The following is an 18,895-nucleotide window of genomic DNA, read 5'->3' on the forward strand; positions in this document are numbered from 1 at the left end:
TATAATTATTTTTATAGACACCACTTATATTTATTTTTACATTAATTTCAGGTATTTTAAAATTCTTCTAATTAAAATTAAAAGCTTCTGCACAACAAAGGAAAACATAAGCAAAGTGAAAAGACAGCCTTCCGAATGGGAGAAAATAATAGCAAATGAAGCAACTGACAAACAACTAATCTCAAAAATATACAAGCAACTCCTGCAGCTCAATTCCAGAAAAATAAACGACCCAATCAAAAAATGGGCCAAAGAACTAAATAGACATTTCTCCAAAGAAGACATACGGATGGCCAACAAACACATGAAAAGATGCTCAACATCACTCATTATTAGAGAAATGCAAATCAAAACCACAATGAGGTACCACTTCACACCAGTCAGAATGTCTGCGATCCAAAAATCTGCAAGCAATAAATGCTGGAGAGGATGTGGAGAGAAGGGAACCCTCCTACACTGTTGGTGGGAATGCAAACTAGTACAGCCACTATGGAGAACAGTGTGGAGATTCCTTAAAAAATTGCAAATAGAAATGCCTTATGACCCAGCAATCCCACTGTTGGGCATACACACAGAGGAAACCAGAATTGAAAGAGACACATGTACCCCAATGTTCATTGCAGCACTGTTTATAATAGCCAAGACATGGAAACAACCTAGATGTCCATCAGTAGATGAATGGATAAGAAAGCTGTGGTACATATACACAATGGAGTATTACTCAGCCATTAAAAAGAATACATTTGAATCAGTTCTGATGAGATGGATGAAACTGGAGCCGATTATACAGAGTGAAGTGAGCCAGAAAGAAAAACACCAATACAGTATACTAACACATATATATCAAATTTAGGAAGATGGCAATGATGACCCTGTATGCAGGACAGCAAAAAAGACACAGATGTGTATAGCGGACTTTTGGACTCAGAGGGAGAGGGAGAGGGTGTGATGATTTGGGAGAATGGCATTGAAACATGTATAATATCATGTAAGAATCGAAATGCCAGTCTATGTCTGATGCAGGATATGACACGCTTGGGGCTGACGCGCGGGGATGACCCAGAGAGATGTTGTGGGGAGGGAGGTGGGAGGGGGGTTCATGTTTGGGAACGCATGTACACCTGTGGTGGATTCATGTCAATCTATGCCAAAACCAATACAGAATTGTAAAGTAAAAATTAAAAATAAATAAAGAAAAAAAAAGAATAAAATAAAATAAAATCACAAGATTTAAGATACTCCATCTATAAAGTATCCATATTTCTGAAAATATGGATGCCCTCACAGTCTCCTGTATTAACAGTAATGTACTCTTCCTGAGGTTCTAAAGTTCTGGGGGTGCTGTGTTTGCACTTGGTATGTATTATATATACTTCCTATAACTGTTCACCTTATTATAAATCATAGCTGATGCAGGTGGGAAACAAAAATCTCAGAGGTTATAGGTGGCATGGCTATTTACTTTGCAGCTGGAGTTTGAACCTGTGTCTCTCTGGCTCCACGGCTTGTATGCTCATATTTTTTTCCCCCCACATGATGATCTGAGTGAGCATTTGTTTGTTCCTAGAGTTTAACATTTGCCATCAGTTAATAAGTATAGATGCTCAAGGCCAGTCTTCCAGGGCCTGATTATTTGTGCATTAAATCTGAAATGATTATGTACCATAAGCACCAGTATCTCCTGAAGGGCTGGAGGGTCTGCAGACAGCTTTCTTTAATCAGGAAAAACAAGAAAATGCCTAGTTAAGATTTTTTTATTAAAAAATGTTTTCTAAAACAATTTCATTTTCAGAGTTAGCTATTTTACATATATAAGATGTAATAAATTACAGAATAAAATTTGAGGGCATACCCTTAAAAAAAAAAAAAGAATGCTCAAACTATTGCACAATTGCACTCATTTTACAAGTTAGCAAAATAATGCTCAAAATTCTCTAAGTTAGGCTTCAATGGTATGTGAACCAAGAACTCTCAGATGTTCAAGCTGAATTTAGAAAAGGCAAAGGAACCAGAGATAAATTTGCCAACATCTGTTGGATCATAGAAAAAGCAAGAGAATTCCAGAAAAACATCTACTTCTGCTTCATTGACTCAGCTAAAGCCTTTGACTGTGTGGGTCACAACAAACTGGAAATTTTTTTTCTTCTTTTTATTTTTTTAAATTTTCTTTCCTTTTTTTTTTTTTTTTGCATTTATTTATTTATTTATTTATTATTTTACTTTATAATACTATATTGGTTTTGCCATACATCAACATGAATCTGCCACGAGTGTACACGTGTTCCCAATCCTGAAACCCCTTCCTACCTCCCTCCCCATACCATCTCTCTGGGTCATCCCAGTGCACCAGCCCCAAGCATCCTGAATCCTGCATCGAACCTAGACTGGCGATTTGTTTCTTATATGATATTATACATGTTCCAATGCCATTCTCCCAAACCATCCCACCTTCTCCCTCTCCCACAGAGTCCAAAAGACTGTTCTATACATCTGTATCTTTTGGAAAATTTTTAAAGAGATGGGAATACCAGACCACCTGACGTGCCTCCTGAGAAATCTGTGTGCAGGTCAAAGAAGCAAGTTAGAACCACATATGGAAAATGGACTGGTTCCAAATTGGGAAAGGAGTACGTCAAGGATATATATTGTCACCTGCTGTTTAACTTAAATGCAGAGTACATGCAAAATGCTGGGCTGGATGAAGCAGAAACTGGAATCAAGATTTCCGGGAGAAATATCAGCAACCTCAGATATACAGATGACACTACCCTTAAGGCAGAAAGTGAAGAGAACCTAAAGAGCCTCTTGATGAAGGTGAAAGAGGAGAGTGAAAAACCTGGCTTAAAACTACTGCATTCTAGATGCTTGCAGTAACTCAACATTCAAAAAACTAAGAATGTGGCATCTGGTCCCATCACTTCATGACAAATATATGGGGAAACAATGGAAATAGTGAGAGACTTTATTTTCTTGGGCTCCAAAATCACTGTAGATGGTGACTGCAGCCATGAAATTAAAGACACTCTCTGGAAGAAAAGCTATGAGAAACAGCATATTAAAAAGCAGAGACATTACTTTGCCAACACAAGTCTGTCTAGTCAAAGCTATGGTTTTTCCAATAGTCATGTATGGATGATGGACCATAAAGAAGGCTGAATGCTGAAGAATTGATGCTTTTGAACTGTGGTGTTGGAGAAAATTCTTGAGAGTCCCTTTGACTTCAGAGAGATCAAATCAGTCAATCCTAAAGGAAATCAGTACTGAATAGTCATTGGAAAGACTGATGCTGAAGCTGAAGTTTCAATACTTTAACCACCTGATGTGAAGAGAGGACTAATTAGGAAAGACCCTGATGCTGGGAAAGATTGAAGGCAGGAGGAGAAGGGGATGACAGAGGATGAGATGGTTGGATGGCCTCACTGATTCAATGGACATGAGTTTGAGCAAGCTCTGGGAGATGGTGAAGGACAGGGAAGCCCGACATGCTGCAGTCCATGCAGTTGCAAAGAGTCGGACACCACTGAGCAACTGAACAGCAACAACAAAGCTGTGTACCAGGAGGTTTAGGGCTGGGAAGCAGCAAGGTACGTTTGGTAAAACATGGACATTTCTAAATAGCTAGAGCTCAGAATATGGGTAAAAAACCTAGTACAATGACGAAAGATATAGGCTCTCGCATTAGACTAGGATCAAATCCCAACTCCACCCTGTGCATGTCACATAATTTTCCTACACTTGTTTCCTTGCTGAAAATTGGGGTAACAATAGACTACTCTGTTAGAGTTGTTAGGAGAGTTAAGTGTGATAACACATGAAGTGCGTTAAAAACTCTATATGGTATTACTCAATGTAATAATCATCATTATTATTTGTAATTATAATTTAGCCTACAAAAATAATATCCTCAGGTAGGATGATCCCCTTATCAGAGTTAAAGCTGTTCTTTCCACTTTTGATCCTCTTCCTTATCGAAGGGGGTGTGATAAAGTCATTTTAAAATCATTAAATGTAGCTGTTCTCCTTTTCCCATCTCCCAACTGGAAGAGAGTCTGGCATTTGGAATCACACTGATGTGTCCAAGTATCAAATAACTTGAAGTTACTGAGGACAGCATTGTTCAGGAGGAAAGGGCAGCTAGACTCAAGAAATGACAAGGAAAATAGAACATGGACCCTTGGCTCCTGTCCTAAAATTACTTTCTGGGGTGGATGTGTTTTCCATGAAGTGTCAGGCCTCCATTCGAATAAGGAAGAAGTAATTTAAAGGAGTACTGTGCCAGGGTCCATGGCGTGGACCACTCACTTGGGCACAGTAGTAAAGTAGGGACCCAAGTGGGTTTCCCTGGTGGTTCAGTGGTAAAGCATCTGCCTGCAATGTACGAAATGTTGGTTTGATCCCTGGGTTGGGAAGATCCCCTAGAGAAGGAAATGGCTACTCTTTCTAGTATTCTTGCCTGGGAGATCCCATGGACAGAGGAGCCTCGCAGGCTACTGTCCATGGGATCGCAAAGAGTTGGACATGACTGAGCAGGCACCCAGGGCAGGATCCCATGTTCCCAGAACTTTGAGAGCTTGCCAGGACACCTAAATTATTTTGGAATCACCAACTGTGGCTGTTTCCTGTGCCACAAGAAGAAATCCTTACTAAATAATATTTCTGTGCTCATTCTAAGGCTTCTTTTTAAATTATTTATTTATTTATTTATTTTTTTTACCATTTTTAAAATTGAAGTACAGTTAATTTAGTGTGTTGGTTTGGGGTATATAGTGATTCAGTGATGTTCAGTGATATATACATATATTCAGATTCTTTTCTATTATAGGTTACTATAAGAAATTGAATATGGTTCCCTGTACTATACAGTACATCCAGTAAGGAATTCATCTGCAGTGCAGGATACATGCGTTGAATTCCTGGGTTGCGAAGATCCCCTGGAAGAGGAAATGACAACCCACTCCAGTATTCTTGCCTGGAAAATTCCATGGCAGAGGACCCTGGTGGGCTTCAGTCTGCAGGATCGCAAAGGGTCAGACATGATTGAGCATGCATGCACTGGAGTATTATACAGTAGGTCTTGTTGCTTGTTTTATATATAATAGTGTTATATGTTAATTCCCCTAAGAAGGCTTCCTAAGGAGGGAAGTAGAGCAAGCAGTCAGTCCTATATATCTCAATTGTGCAGATATTTGGATTTATCCTTTGACTTTCATCCTGATACACTTTTCTCAATATTCCAGTACCAAGACCTTTCTGTGTCCCTTGACTTGGTTTCTACTCACTCAGGTCTGATATACAGAAATACTCTATTTGAATACTGGATGTTATCCATGAGTTCCAGCTTTGGTCTGATGTATTAGAATTGGACCTTTGGGTCACTTGTAGGACTTGTCATAGTGGCTGAGTCTATTTTTCTGTCCCTGGCTATTCCTTTATTACCCTCTTCCCAATAAACTCATAACCCATCTAAGGGGGACATTGAGTCCTTTCTTTTCAGCTGTTCAGTCATGAACACATGCCAAGTCCTTTCTCAGTACCCAAATGTATGTTACCTGTACATCTGCTTCAAAAGATAGTCTGTTCCCCAGTGTGGCTGCAAGGCTTATGTTTGATTCACCTGCTAAGAATGAAAATAATCTGGAAAAATATTTGCTTTACATCTGGCTTTATGACTGACATTATAAAATTCTACTAAAATGTTTTCTTGTATTCTTCATTGTTAAAGTGAAATAATATAGGGCAATTCTCTCAGACTATCTGAGACACCATCATCCTGCCACCTCTTCATTTGCACCTGTTTTTCTAAATGGTTAGTCTCAGCCATTTATAGAATGCTGCTGCTGCTAAGTTACTTCAGTTGTGTCCGACTCTGTGTGACCCCATAGACGGCAGCCCACCAGGCTCCCCCGTCCCTGGGATTCTCCAGGCAAGAACACTGGAGTGGGGTGCCATTTCCTTCTCCAATGCATGAAAGTGAAAAGTGAAAGTAAAGTCACTCAGTCATGTCCGACTCTTCATGACCCCATGGACCGCAGCCCACCAGGCTCCTCTGTCCATGGGATTTTCCAGGCAAGAGTACTGGCGTGGGGTGCCATCGCCTTCTCTGATTTAGACTACATCAGTCTAATTGATCCTCAGCTATTCTTAAGTAGTCAGAGTTGGACTCCCAGGCGTCAGTTGCCCAGAGGATGGCTGAAGCAGAGCCAGTTATTCCCTGTGGTGAGAACTTGAGGTGAGACTTTGTAGTCAGTGTAGTGTCAATGGGACTCCCTTAAATGTGGCATTTGGAATCTCTAAGTTGAAGCAATGACCAGAACTACAAAATGTGAACTCTCGCTAAGGAGTTTCATAGGAAAAGAGGAGGCAGAGGGTATTTAACTATGTTCCTTATAAAAACTATTTTTCAGTTGACACTATGTATGTGTGCATGTGGGCCTCCCAAGTGGCACTAGTGGTAAAGAAGCAGACTGCCAATGAGGGAGACGTAACAGACATCGTTCAGTTCCTGGGTCAGGAAGATCCCCTAAAGGAGGGCATGGCAACTCGCTCCAGTATTCTTGCCTGGAGAATGCCAAGGACAGAGGAGCCTGGCGGGCTATGGCCCATAAGGTTGCAAAGAGTCGGACACAGCTGAAGCGACTTAGCACAGGTGCATGCATGTATGTGTGTGTGTGTGTGTGTGTGCACACGCGCGTGTGTGTGCTTAGTCATATCTAACTCTTTGCAACCCCATGGACCGTAGCCCACCAGGCTCATCTGTTCATGGGATTTTTCAGACAAGAATACTGGAGTAGGTTGCCATTTCCTACTCCGAAGTACATGTGAGTTGAAGATAAAATGAGTAGAAAATTATGACAAACTTAAAGGAGAAAAACTCAGTAACCAGCCATTTGCTTAAACTACCCAGTAAACTTTTTGTAGTATGATGAATCTATATATCCTCAGGCCTTGCAATAGCGGTAGGACAATTTCAAGGCTTAGTGATTAAGGTTTTATTTCAAGACGTATTTACTTGTTGAATGGATCATGTGTTGAGTCATAACAGATGATGGTGTGCTGTAATGTTATCATTCAGACTGCAGTGTTTCCTAGTGATTTTCATTCTCCCTCTGTCAGTTTTGTATATAAGCATAAGAAATAGAGGGCTTCCCAGGTGACTCAGTGGTAAAGAATCTGCCTGCAATGCAGGAGGTGCAGGTTCTATCTGTAGGTCAGGAAGACCCCCTTGAGAAGGAAATGGCAACCCGCTCCACCCAGTATTCTTGACTGGAAAATCAGAGGAGCCTGGCAGGCTGCAGCCCATGGGGTTTCAGAGTCAGACACATGTGACTGAACACAGCACATTGCACCATTAGCTGCTACAAAGGATATCAATTCTCCAAATGTCTCAGCTTATTAAGCCAAAAAAAAATTTTTTTTTTTAACTGAAAACCATACAGCTGTTGAAGATACTTGGCTCTGGCAGTTCTGTGTATAGGCATGAAAAACCTCATTTCTAATCTTTATTATCTCATCTCTTAAATTTGTCCATGATCATCCCCCAATTAGTATTATAATAACCTCTATGCTTTTTAACACTGAAAACATACTAACTTCTCTAGGAATTCTGCTACATGGTGTCTGTTGTATTTGCAGGGAAATCAGAAAGCAATGTTCAGGGACCCAAAATAAACCTTGAGATATTATGCTGATTTTGTGGCAGAAGGTACCAAGGTCAAGTAAAAGTGTAGACAGGAAATGAGAAGTGAGAGATGTACATCTCGAGGTGACATCACATTGGCCCAAATGTGTTGAAGAGAGGAGGTACTTGAGTAGAGGGCCTTGCTATTATCAGCTTGTAGCCAAATGTTGGGAAAGCTCACCCTTTGCTTGGTTCCAATTACATGTTGAGTGGGATCCATTAGCACTGCCTGCACCCTCTTTTATAGTAATTATTAGTCAGTACCTGAATACAAGAGAGCAGTGAACCTCAGCCCTTATTAAGAAGCGTTAGAATAGGAGTGCAAGTCTCCTCTGACTCTCTCTGTAATATTCCTATATGGCTTATGGAAAACATCGAACAGCTGACTATTGACTATTGAATTTTTAAGTGCTTCTATCCATAACCTTGGCTATGCCAGATATGGGGATAGTTCAGCAGGTTAAAGGTCAATGCTTTGCTTAAAGTGACTTGGTTTTTTATACCTCATTCTGGAAAGCAGGTCAAATCCAGTTCCTCTTCCTGCAAGATGGACTCCATTATTCAATTACTGCCCTTCTCTAAGGGCACCTGAATTATGCATCATACTGTCACGTCACAACCAGATTTAGATATGACCACTTCCAAAAGTAAGTTGATTCATGACACTGATAATATCCTCAATATTATTATCAATATAATAATAATAATATGAAATCAATATATTAATATATTATCATCAATATTATTGCTAATACAATTTCCTGTTTGGAAAAGGGAGCCAAGAGAATTTGGAAATTACCGTGTGAAGAAGTAGTCAAGGGTGACTGATTTAGGGCTGAAACAAATCAAACATTTGGGGATATCCCAAGTTGAGGCCTCTAGTGACATTTCATAAATACTAAGGAATGAATTACTATCTGTATTGGGTCCTAGGAACAAGAAAAGGGACAAAGTCTTGTAGAGCTATAGGTTCCATTGGATACACAGCACATTTGTGTATCCTGTCATCTCTTATAGAGTTAACTAGGGAAAAAGACTAAATACGAATAAACTGGAACAAAGGATATCTTTGAGGATATTCAAAGAGTAGTAATACAAGCTGCACCTCTGTTACTATATAATATTAATGGACCAATGATTTTATACATGTCTATGATTAACATTCAGGTAGACTGAAGTTATTAGCGAAAGTCTAATTCTGCCACCCAATGGCAGTTAGTGGTGTTTTGAATTAGAAAATTATGCTGTGACTACGTACAACCCACTTCATACACAGCTCCTAGCATGCTGTTAAGCTCTGGTGGAAACAACCCATTTGGCTGAAGGACAACCAATTACCAAGATATGAGTGATTTAAGGAAGACATTCATACAAAGAGAGCGCTGTACAACAAAATTCCTTGAAAAATTGCAAATGCTATACTTAGGAATATGCTGATGGAGTGAGTGTACCTTATTTGTTGCTGAAACTCAGCCTCTGTTCACCGGTGGCAAATAGAAACGGAGACAGAGTTCTGGGTGAAGTAGAAAAGAGTAACTTTTATTGCTTTGCCCAGGAAAAGGGGCTGCAGTGGGCTAATTCCCTGAAGACAGTCTGACCCACCCCGGAGGAGGTAGTGAATAGTTTTATAATGTCCAGGGAGCAAGGCGTGATCAGCTCGTGGACAGTTCTGGGACTGGTTGGCATCGAGGTGAAGTTTCAAGCAGCATCAGCCTCCTGGTTTCAACCAGTCTAGGGTGTATGTTCTTGTGGTCAGCAGTTTTCATCTGGAGGGGAGTCTGCTTTCTGTAAAACAACTTAGGGATATGTGTTGGGCCTTTCTATCTTTCGGGGAACTGGGTGTTTGGTAATACTATTATGTGGCAGAATTACAGTCTAAATTGTTGTCAGTTCCCTAGTCCAACAACTGTTCTTTGTTTCTGTATCTTCACATTTCCCAATCTTTAATTCTTGAATGAGCATTTTACTTCAAAAGACAAGGACACAGTGGCTTGTACATGGTTTCATATTCATGAGTAGGTAGCCTCTCTATTGGTAGGATCTGAATGATTTGACTTTTATGACCCCCTTCTCATTGAAGTGTAATGGTCTGCTTGCTCCACCAGTGGGAGCTCCTGTATTGAAAAATGACATTTCTTGTAGAAGCCTGCTGCTATGTGGCCATGCGTGCCTGCTCAGTGGCTATCTTGTCTGACTCTTTGCAACCCCAAGGACTGTAGCCTGCCAGGCTCCTCTGTCCATGGGATTTCCCAGACAAGAATACTAGAGTGGGTTGCCATTTCCTTCTCCAGCTATGTGCCCGGGGGATAGTAAATCCCTTGTTGAAAAGGCAAAAGTATTCTGCACAATGTACTGAACTGAAAGCAGTTCACTAGCAGTACAAAAATAATTTTGTTCTAGAACAGAGTCCTAATTGGTAAAATGGTACATAAAAAGTCAGGTTATCACAGACTTAGGCCATAGCCAGTGACTCAGTGGTCTAGCTAGTAAATGTTTGATGGATGAACAATTAAAGAATGCTGTGTGTAAAGAACAGTGTGGAAGACCTATGGAATTTTAGAAAGAAAATTAGAGTAGATCACATAGATACTTAGCAAAATAACCCAGTTACTGACTCAGAGAACTGGCATACCAAGGTGATGCATTGGTCTGCTTTCTGAAGGCAGCCAGTTGGATACATGCTATAAATAGGAATGGAAGTGTCCAAGCCATGCAACAATGCCTGTTACAAAAACATACTCTCCTGTCACTCACCAAAGTCTCTGCTGTAGAAGTTACTAATGCAATATCCCAGATGTTAACAGGAGAAAAACTACTCAAAATTGACCTAGGAGAGAATCTCCCAAGAACAAAGAGTGACATAATGCTAAAAGGTGGTTGACATAGGGCCACTCCTAATGTTTATGGAAGATTCAAAAAAGATTTCAGTAAAAATAGACATTTCTCCTTGGTACTTTGCTTACTCTTTAACTGAAACAGCAGCTGAAATACTATCAAGGTCCTGGAAACAGGTATTTTAAGGACCTTTTAAAATCCATAAAGCAGTGACTTAATTGAACAATTAGAATATGAAATTCAGACATTTTCATTAAAGACATGATATAATCATAAAAGGCTTCCTAACTCAATTAAGTCATTGTGTGTCTGACCTGAAAATGAGGAGTGGTAAATGTGGAGCCTTTTAAAAGAGATTTCTGGACACTGGGCTTTTAAAAACATTTAATTTTATTTTTAGCAGCTCCAGTGATCCCAGGCCCAGGACTATACCTGTATGTTTGAGCTAAAGAGAATATTGCTTCTCAAATGCTACTATCTCTATTTTTTTGGACCATAAAGAAGGCCGAACACCAAAGAATTGATGCTTTTGAACTAGAGTGCTGAAGAAGACCCTTGAGAATCCCTTGGACAGCAAGGGGATCAAACAAGCCAATTCTAAAGGAAATCAACACAAAATATTCATTGCAAAGACTGATGCTGAAACTGAAGATCCAATACTTTGGCCACCTGATGTGAAGAGGTGACTCTTTGGAAGAGACCCTAATTCTGGAAAAGATTGAGGCCAGGAGGAGAAGAGGGCGACAGGAGATGAAATGGTTGGATGGTATCACCAACTGAATGGACATGAGTTTGAGCAAACTTGGGGAAATAGTGAAGGACAGGGAAGCCTGGCATGCTGCAGTTCATGGGGTTGCAAAGAGTTGGACCTGACTTACCAACTGAACAACAGCTGGTTTGGGAACGCATGTACACCTGTGGTGGATTCATGTCAATCTATGCCAAAACCAATACAGAATTGTAAAGTAAAAATTAAAAATAAATAAATAAATAAATTAAAAAAAAACACACAGCTATTCTTTTGAATTAGACTGCAGATTTTCCAAAAGCAGCTCTGGGTAGGTTATTGATATTGCCTCATGTGTACAAACTAGAATTGATTGTGAGTGCCACCCCACTTCAACAATCTTAGATTTACCTCTCCAATTCTAACATCTCTCCTTGGAAAAAGACAAAGGAGAGCCTTTGACCAAGATCTCATTGCTGCCTTGGTGGTAGTGCTATGTGTGTGCTCAATCATGTCTGACTCTTCAACCCCAAGGGCTCCTTTGTTTGTGGAATTTTCCAGGCAAGAATACTGAAGTGGGCTGCCATCCCTTTCTCCAGGGAGTCTTCCTGACCCAGGGGATGAATCTGGGTCTCTTACATCTCCTGCATGGGCAGGTACGTTCTTTACCAGCTGAGCCACAGGGGTAGCCCCTATTGTTGCCTTACTAGCTTTTTCTTTTTTTTTTAGAAGAGGTAGCATTTTTTTGTGCTTTTGTCGTCAAACTTTCTGTATCTGATATTTAAGATAAAGCAGAATTTGGCTGATAATCTCTTTTAGTCAGTATTTAGTCCATCACATTTAATATACTTAGTGATTTAACTTCCCATCTTACTACTGTCATACCTGTTTGATATCCTTTTTCTCTATTACTTTCTTTTGGATTAACCTAACAAGTGGTGCTGGGAAAACTGGTCAACCACTTGTAAAAGAATGAAACTAACACCATACACAAAAATAAAATCAAAATGGATTAAAGATCTAAAAAGTGAAGTCGTGTTTGACTCTTTGCGATCCCATGGACTGTAGTGATCCCATGGACTGTAGTCTACCAGGCTTCTCTGTCCATGGGATTTTCCAGGCAAGAGTACTGGATTGGGTTGCTATTTCCTTCTCCAGGGGATCTTCCTGGCCCAGGGATCAAACTCAGGTCTCCTGCATTGCAGGCAGACGCTTTACCCTCTGAGCCACCAGGGAAGCCCACTTAAGACCAGAAACTATAAAACTCCTAGAGAAGAACATAGACAAAACACTCTCCAACATAATCACAGCAGGATCCTCTATGACCCACCTCCCAGAATATTGGAAATCAAAGCAAAAATAAACAAACAGAACTTAATTAAACTTAAAAGCTTCTGCACAACAAAGGAAACTATAAGCAAGGTGAAAAGACAGCCTTCAGAATGGAAGAAAATAATAGCAAATGAAGCAACTGACAAACAACTAATCTCAAAAATATACAAGCAAGTCCTGCAGCTCAATTCCAGAAAAATAAGCGACCCAATCAAAAAATGGGCCAAAGAACTAAATAGACATTTCTCCAAAGAAGACATACAGATGGCTAACAAACACATGAAAAGATGCTCAACATCACTCATTATCAGAGAAATGAAAATCAAAACCACAATGAGGTACCATTTTACACCAGTCAGAATGGCTGCTATCCAAAAGTCTACAAGCAATAAATGCTGGAGAGGGTGTGGAGAAAAGGGAACCCTCTTACACTGTTGGTGGGAATGCAAACTAGTACAGCCACTATGGAGAACAGTGTGGAGATTCCTTAAAAAACTGGAAATAGAACTGTCTTATGACCCAGCAATCCCACTGCTGGGCATATACACCGAGGAAACCAGAATTGAAAGAGACACACGTACCCCAATGTTCATCGCAGCACTGTTTATAATAGCCAGGACATGGAAACAACCTAGATGTCCCTCAGCAGATGAATGGATAAGAAAGCTGTGGTACATATACACAATGGAGTATTACTCAGCCATTAAAAAGAATACATTTGAATCAGTTCTAATGAGGTGGATGAAACTGGAGCCTATTATACAGAGTGAAGTAAGCCAGAAAGAAAAACACCAATACAGTATACTAACGCATATATATGGAATTTAGAAAGATGGTAATGATAACCCTGTATGCAAGACAGCAAAAGAGACACAGATGTATAGAACAGTCTTTTGGACTCTGTGGGAGAGGGAGAAGGTGGGATGATTTGGGAGAATGGCATTGAAACATGTATAATATATCATATATGAAATGAATCACCAGTCCAGGTTCGATGCAGGATACTGGATGCTTGGGACCGGTGCACTGAGATGACCCAGAGGGATAGTACGGGGAGGGAGGAGGGAGGGGGGTTCAGGATGGGGAATACTTGTATACCTGTGGCAGATTCCTGTTGATGTATGCCAAAACCAAGACAATATTATAAAGTAACTGACTTCCAATTAAATATATACATTTATATTAAAAAAGAAAAAAAATCTTTTCTTTCCGTTAAGAGACAAAATTTTACCCTTGTTTTAGTTGTTACCCTGGATATTAGTATATGTTAATGTTGTTTCACTAAATCATGTCCGACTCTGTGATCCCATGGACTGTAGCCCACCAGGTTCCTCTGTCCAAGGGATTTCCCAGGCAAGAATATTGGAGTGGGTTTCCATTTCCTTCTCCAGGGGATTTTTCTGACCCAAGGATAAAACCTGTGTCTCCTGCTTGGCAGGCATATTCTTTACTACTGAGCCACCTAGGAAGTCCCATATTGGCATATGCATCCCGTAAATGAGTACTTTATAGTATTTTTGGGACAATATAAAGATCTCAGCATAGTTTTAAACTTTTGCCCCTCTCCAGCCTTTTGTAAAGTTATTATCATGTATTTTGATTATGTGTGTATGTATGTATACATATGTACATGTGTGTATAATACCTCAAGACATTATTGTTATTATGAGATCAATAGCCATTTAAATTTACCTACATGTTCAAACTTTCAGCTGCTCTAAATTCATTCCTCTATTTCAAAATGTTTCCATTTAGGAACTTATTCCTTCTGTATAAAGAAATACTTTCAGTTATTTCTGTTGGGAAAGTATATTGGTGCCAAATCTCTTCAGCTATTTCTTGTGTGAAAATATTTCCCTTTCATTTTTTTTTTGTTTTGAAAAGGTAAATTTTAAACAGTTATTTTTATTCCCATCTCAGACTTGGCCAGAGCAAAATATTGCAAGCAACTGATTACTGAGGTCAAACAACAGGTAACTAACATATTAAGGTTAAGTCATAAAGTTACAAAGTAATTAGAAATTTCTGAAAGAGAATGACTGTTTTTAAAAAAAACTTACTCATTACATAAATAATGTCTAGTATTTCACTGATATTCTGCTGTTCAAAAGGCCTTAACCAAAAAATCCCAAACAAAACATTCAACTCAATGTTTTAAGCTCCACTGTGTTAATTAAGCTTGTTTGTATATGTGAGGCCTCTAAAAGAAAAGGGGTACAAAATCAGGCAGGGCTGGGGACATCGGCAGTGCTTAGAGCTGCCAGGCAGACTCCAGACAAGGAGACTAAGTAGTATTTTTCTGGGTTACTCTACTTGAATTATTATACTCTACTTGAATTCAATAGATAATTAGAGAAATGAAAAACTAATTAACATGATAAGGAGATTACTGCATTTTTTGGACTGCATGTCATATTTGCATTTAGCAAATTCAAAGAGCCTAACAAAAACAGCTTCTACCATCTATCCTCTATAGATGGATAGTTGTTATATTCAAAACTGTACCAATTATCCATCTAGCTTTTTATGTTTGCAGGATAACAATACAGAACTGATGAGCTACAAATGATACCACTGATATCATAAAAATGCTAGCTTTCTAAATTCATGTTTATAAGCATTCATTGTTTCCAGTATAGGCTTACGTGATTAAAGGCAATTTTATTATAGCATCGTGTCCTTTTTTCATTCTAAAATAATAGATTGCATAAAGAGTAACAACTGTTATTTTTGCTTGAAACCTGTGAAATTGAATTATTTTGCTGATGTGAAGTAATAAAACTCACTTAAGGACCATACCACTTTCTTAAAATGCTACACACCCACTTCTTAAATGCAAAGTTACAGTCCCATCTCAGACTTGGCCAGAGCAAAATATTGCAAGCAACTGATTACTGAGGTCAAACAACAGGTGACTAACATATTGAGAACAAGCTATGGAGCAAGGGAGCATGACTAGATGAAAAGAGTCTTTTTATTTAAAGGTATGATATCCCAAACAGCCCTCTGGCACAGTTAATTTCTGTAATACTTTCACACTCTTCAACCTGTCTATGATATTCTAAACCTTAATTTCTTTCTTAAAGGGCTGATTTGGGTTAACTTGTTGAGAATAATGTCCGTAACAGAAAAAGATATCTGTGGTTATAGAACTTACGATAGTTTAGCAGAAGTTATAGATAAATAGGGTAGTGAAGAAGTTAATCAGCTTCACTGTATACCCCAAAGACATTCTCAATGGTACTGACATAGACAGCCAATCCTAGGTTATCCTTTGTGGCTGTGGGCATGATTTGCCTGGCAGAAAATTCCATACTGTAAGCTAAACCAAGCTACACAATATCTTTCTTGGATGTACCTGGTACTCTGTTTTAGAATCTGCTGTGGGTACAATGGGACTATTTCCACCACACCCTCCAAATCTTCTTTCTAAATTCTCTTGAAAAAACGTGAGCAAGTGGTGGTTAGAATCTGTCATATTTGAAGGTCAAATGGCCATAGCTGACATGATTATAGTCCTCAGCCACTCCCTTAGATTCAAGTGTGTATATGTGTGTTAGTTGCTCAGTTGTGTCCAACTCTTGAGACCCCATGAACTGTAGCCTGCCAGGCTCCTCTGTCCATGGGATTCTCCAGGCAAGAATATTGGAGTGGGTTGCCATTCCCTTCTCCAGGGGATCTTCCCGACCCAGGGATTGAACCCAGGTCTCTTGCACTGTGGGCCGATTCTTTACTGTCTGAGTCACCAGGGAAGCCCTTAGCATTCCAGTAGAGATCAGAAATAACCACACTGTTCTTCCTCAGAAAAACCTAAGGTTCTGGAGTTATTGACCCACTGGCAGCTTCAGCAATGATCCTTGCTTTCAGTGCACTGGATTTGGTCAACTGCTTCTCATTGGCTGCAGGGACTGGTATGTCACAGACTGCTTCCAAGATGCTTCCTTCCAAGGGTTTTGCCTTGGGGAAGTCAAGAATTGATTCATGTTGCAATTTGAAATCTTCTAGTTCCTTTGGGTCAGTGCCATCTGAATTTCATATGCTCCCATCGACTTCACCACCATCAACACATTTAGCATCAATATGATGTAAATATGCCATACAGTATAGGCCCACATTGCCAAATCTCTGAAAAATGTTTTATCTCCAAATCCTGGTGTATTCGTAAAATGCTTGTGTAAGAAACTTCATTGAGGAAATTTTCAATCCCATGGCAAACACCATGACCAGTGGCAGGGATACCTCTGTGGATGCCACTCTGACTGATGGATTTACCAGTAATAGCAGGCATGTGCATTAATATCTCAGTGCCCATCGGTGCTGGCACAGGTATCAGCAATCCAGGACATTTTCTCACTCACCTGTGGCCCTAACTGGGGAAGGCACATCAATGCCAGGACCAATAAAACTCTGTTTTTCCAGCTCCATGGTGAACCTCCTTGTGATATTTTCCACTGTATTATCAGTATGGTTCCTGGGACTGAGCTTAACATCAGCTTTAGCACCGCCAAATAGCACATCAACATAGCACATTTATACATCATCAGGCAAACCAAAGCTTTTACTTTATCTACACTCACATCTTCTCACTAACCAATACTTACTTTGAAGGGTGTGCAATGCTAAGCTCTGCTGGACCCAGTAGCCCTCAGTGACCTCCCAGGTGCCGCACTGGCACAGGATGGGGATGGACCAGACATGCACTTGCTTGCCGGGTTTGATGATTCTCAGGATGCCACGCACCGCTTCTGCTCCTCACTCTCCCAGGTCTCGAGGACTTCCACCAGCTTGTCCTCCATTATGCTAGCGCCATGGCCGAAGGAGCCAGCTTGAAGAAACCAGCTTTAAGTTTCATCACTGTTGCCATGGTGCCGCCAGGTGGGCGGAACCGGCCCGCGTGGTTGGACGGAGGCCAAGGACCAAAGCACCGGTGAGTGCTGTGGAGGGGCCACGAGGAGCGGTGTACTTGCGTTGGCTCTGGGGCAGGCTGCCTTCTAAGCTCGAACCTTCTTCACCGTCCTCTCCCTTCTTGCCACAGGCCACCAGATCTGGAGGAGCCGAATCCATCTGTTGGTGCCAAACCACACGGTAAACAGTGGTGTGAAACCAGGCATCCAGCGCACAGGGCGTGGGCCTCCTCTCTCCTCGCCTTGCCAGGGCTTTATGAGGTATGTTTTCTTTCCCTTTGAAGTACATTTTGATTATAGAGCGCGTTTGCACTTATTTTCTTTCATGCTTTCCGGAATATTAACCCACAGTCTGTAGGCTTGCATCACTTCTGTTGGGAAATCAATTTCAGTCTAATGTTGGCTCCTTGGAAGGCAGGCTCATATTTACTTATTTCCCGAGTAAAAGGTACAAATGGAGGCCCTTGGGTCATTCATGAAGTGAGGGAGTCTGTACATGATTGCGTAATTCAGCACACACCGTGGAGCTCGATGCTCACTCCTCTGGCCTGGTGTGTGCGCTTCTGTGGAAAGAGGGCCCTGAGACCCAGAAGCGACCTGAGGTTGTTTGGGCAGAGATTTCTGATGCCCAGCTCTTTGAAGCAGGAGCTGCAGAGTGTGCTGGTTGTGGTTGGCTGTATCCACTTAACTCTGCGAGACCCTCACCCTGTGAAGAATAACAGGCGGGGAAGGAGGTCAAACAAGTCCTAAAACACAGTTTCAGGCCTGGACCACAGTTGCCCTGTGTCTAAAGGTGGTACCCTTACCAGCCTGGGTTCTTAAACTCTTTATTTAACCAACACAAATTGATGTGAGGTCAGACAAGACATTCAGGCAAGGCTTTAGTGGGACTTGCTGCAGCTGGAGGAAGTGAAAAGAAGTAACAGGGGCCCTTGCTCACTCCTTGAGCTGGTGGGGTGACCTAGTCCCTTAAATGGGCTGAGGGTAGGGGCAGACACATGGCTCAGGCCAGTGGGTGACTTAGATGGTCTGCCCACTCCCTTGATGGTGCTGTTTGCAGGGGTCCTAGGTCATAGCCTGTGTTCGCTACTGACACCTCAGAAGTAGCAGTTGGGTTTTGGTCTCTTTGTATCTTGTTGCTCTTGATTTGCCCCAGTTGCACATGCTTGCAGTTAATTTCAGTCCTTTATGTATTCTGTCACTGGAGGAGGTGTTTGTCCAGGTGCAAACACTGCAGCAAAGGTCCCCAGGTCGCAGCCTGTCTCTGTACTGTTTAAAGGCAATTTGTCTTTTGTCTCAGGCTGTTTTAAAATTGTTCTTTGTGTCTTTGTTTTTCAGTATTTTATTATGAATGCCTAGATGTGGTTTTTTTTTTTGTATTGATCTTTCTGGAGATTCATAGTGGTTACTGAACTAGTC

At 40.7% G+C, this 18,895-nt stretch overlaps 1 pseudogene; it reads right to left on the reverse strand.

The window, feature by feature from the left end:
* Positions 1-15,772: 15,772 nt before the first annotated feature.
* On the reverse strand, positions 15,773-17,765 carry LOC120861241 (annotated as a pseudogene).
* Positions 17,766-18,895: the final 1,130 nt, after the last annotated feature.

This window comes from Oryx dammah, unplaced genomic scaffold (genome assembly GCF_014754425.2).
Source record: "Oryx dammah isolate SB20612 unplaced genomic scaffold, SCBI_Odam_1.1 HiC_scaffold_11232, whole genome shotgun sequence".
Lineage (NCBI taxonomy): Eukaryota > Metazoa > Chordata > Mammalia > Artiodactyla > Bovidae > Oryx > Oryx dammah.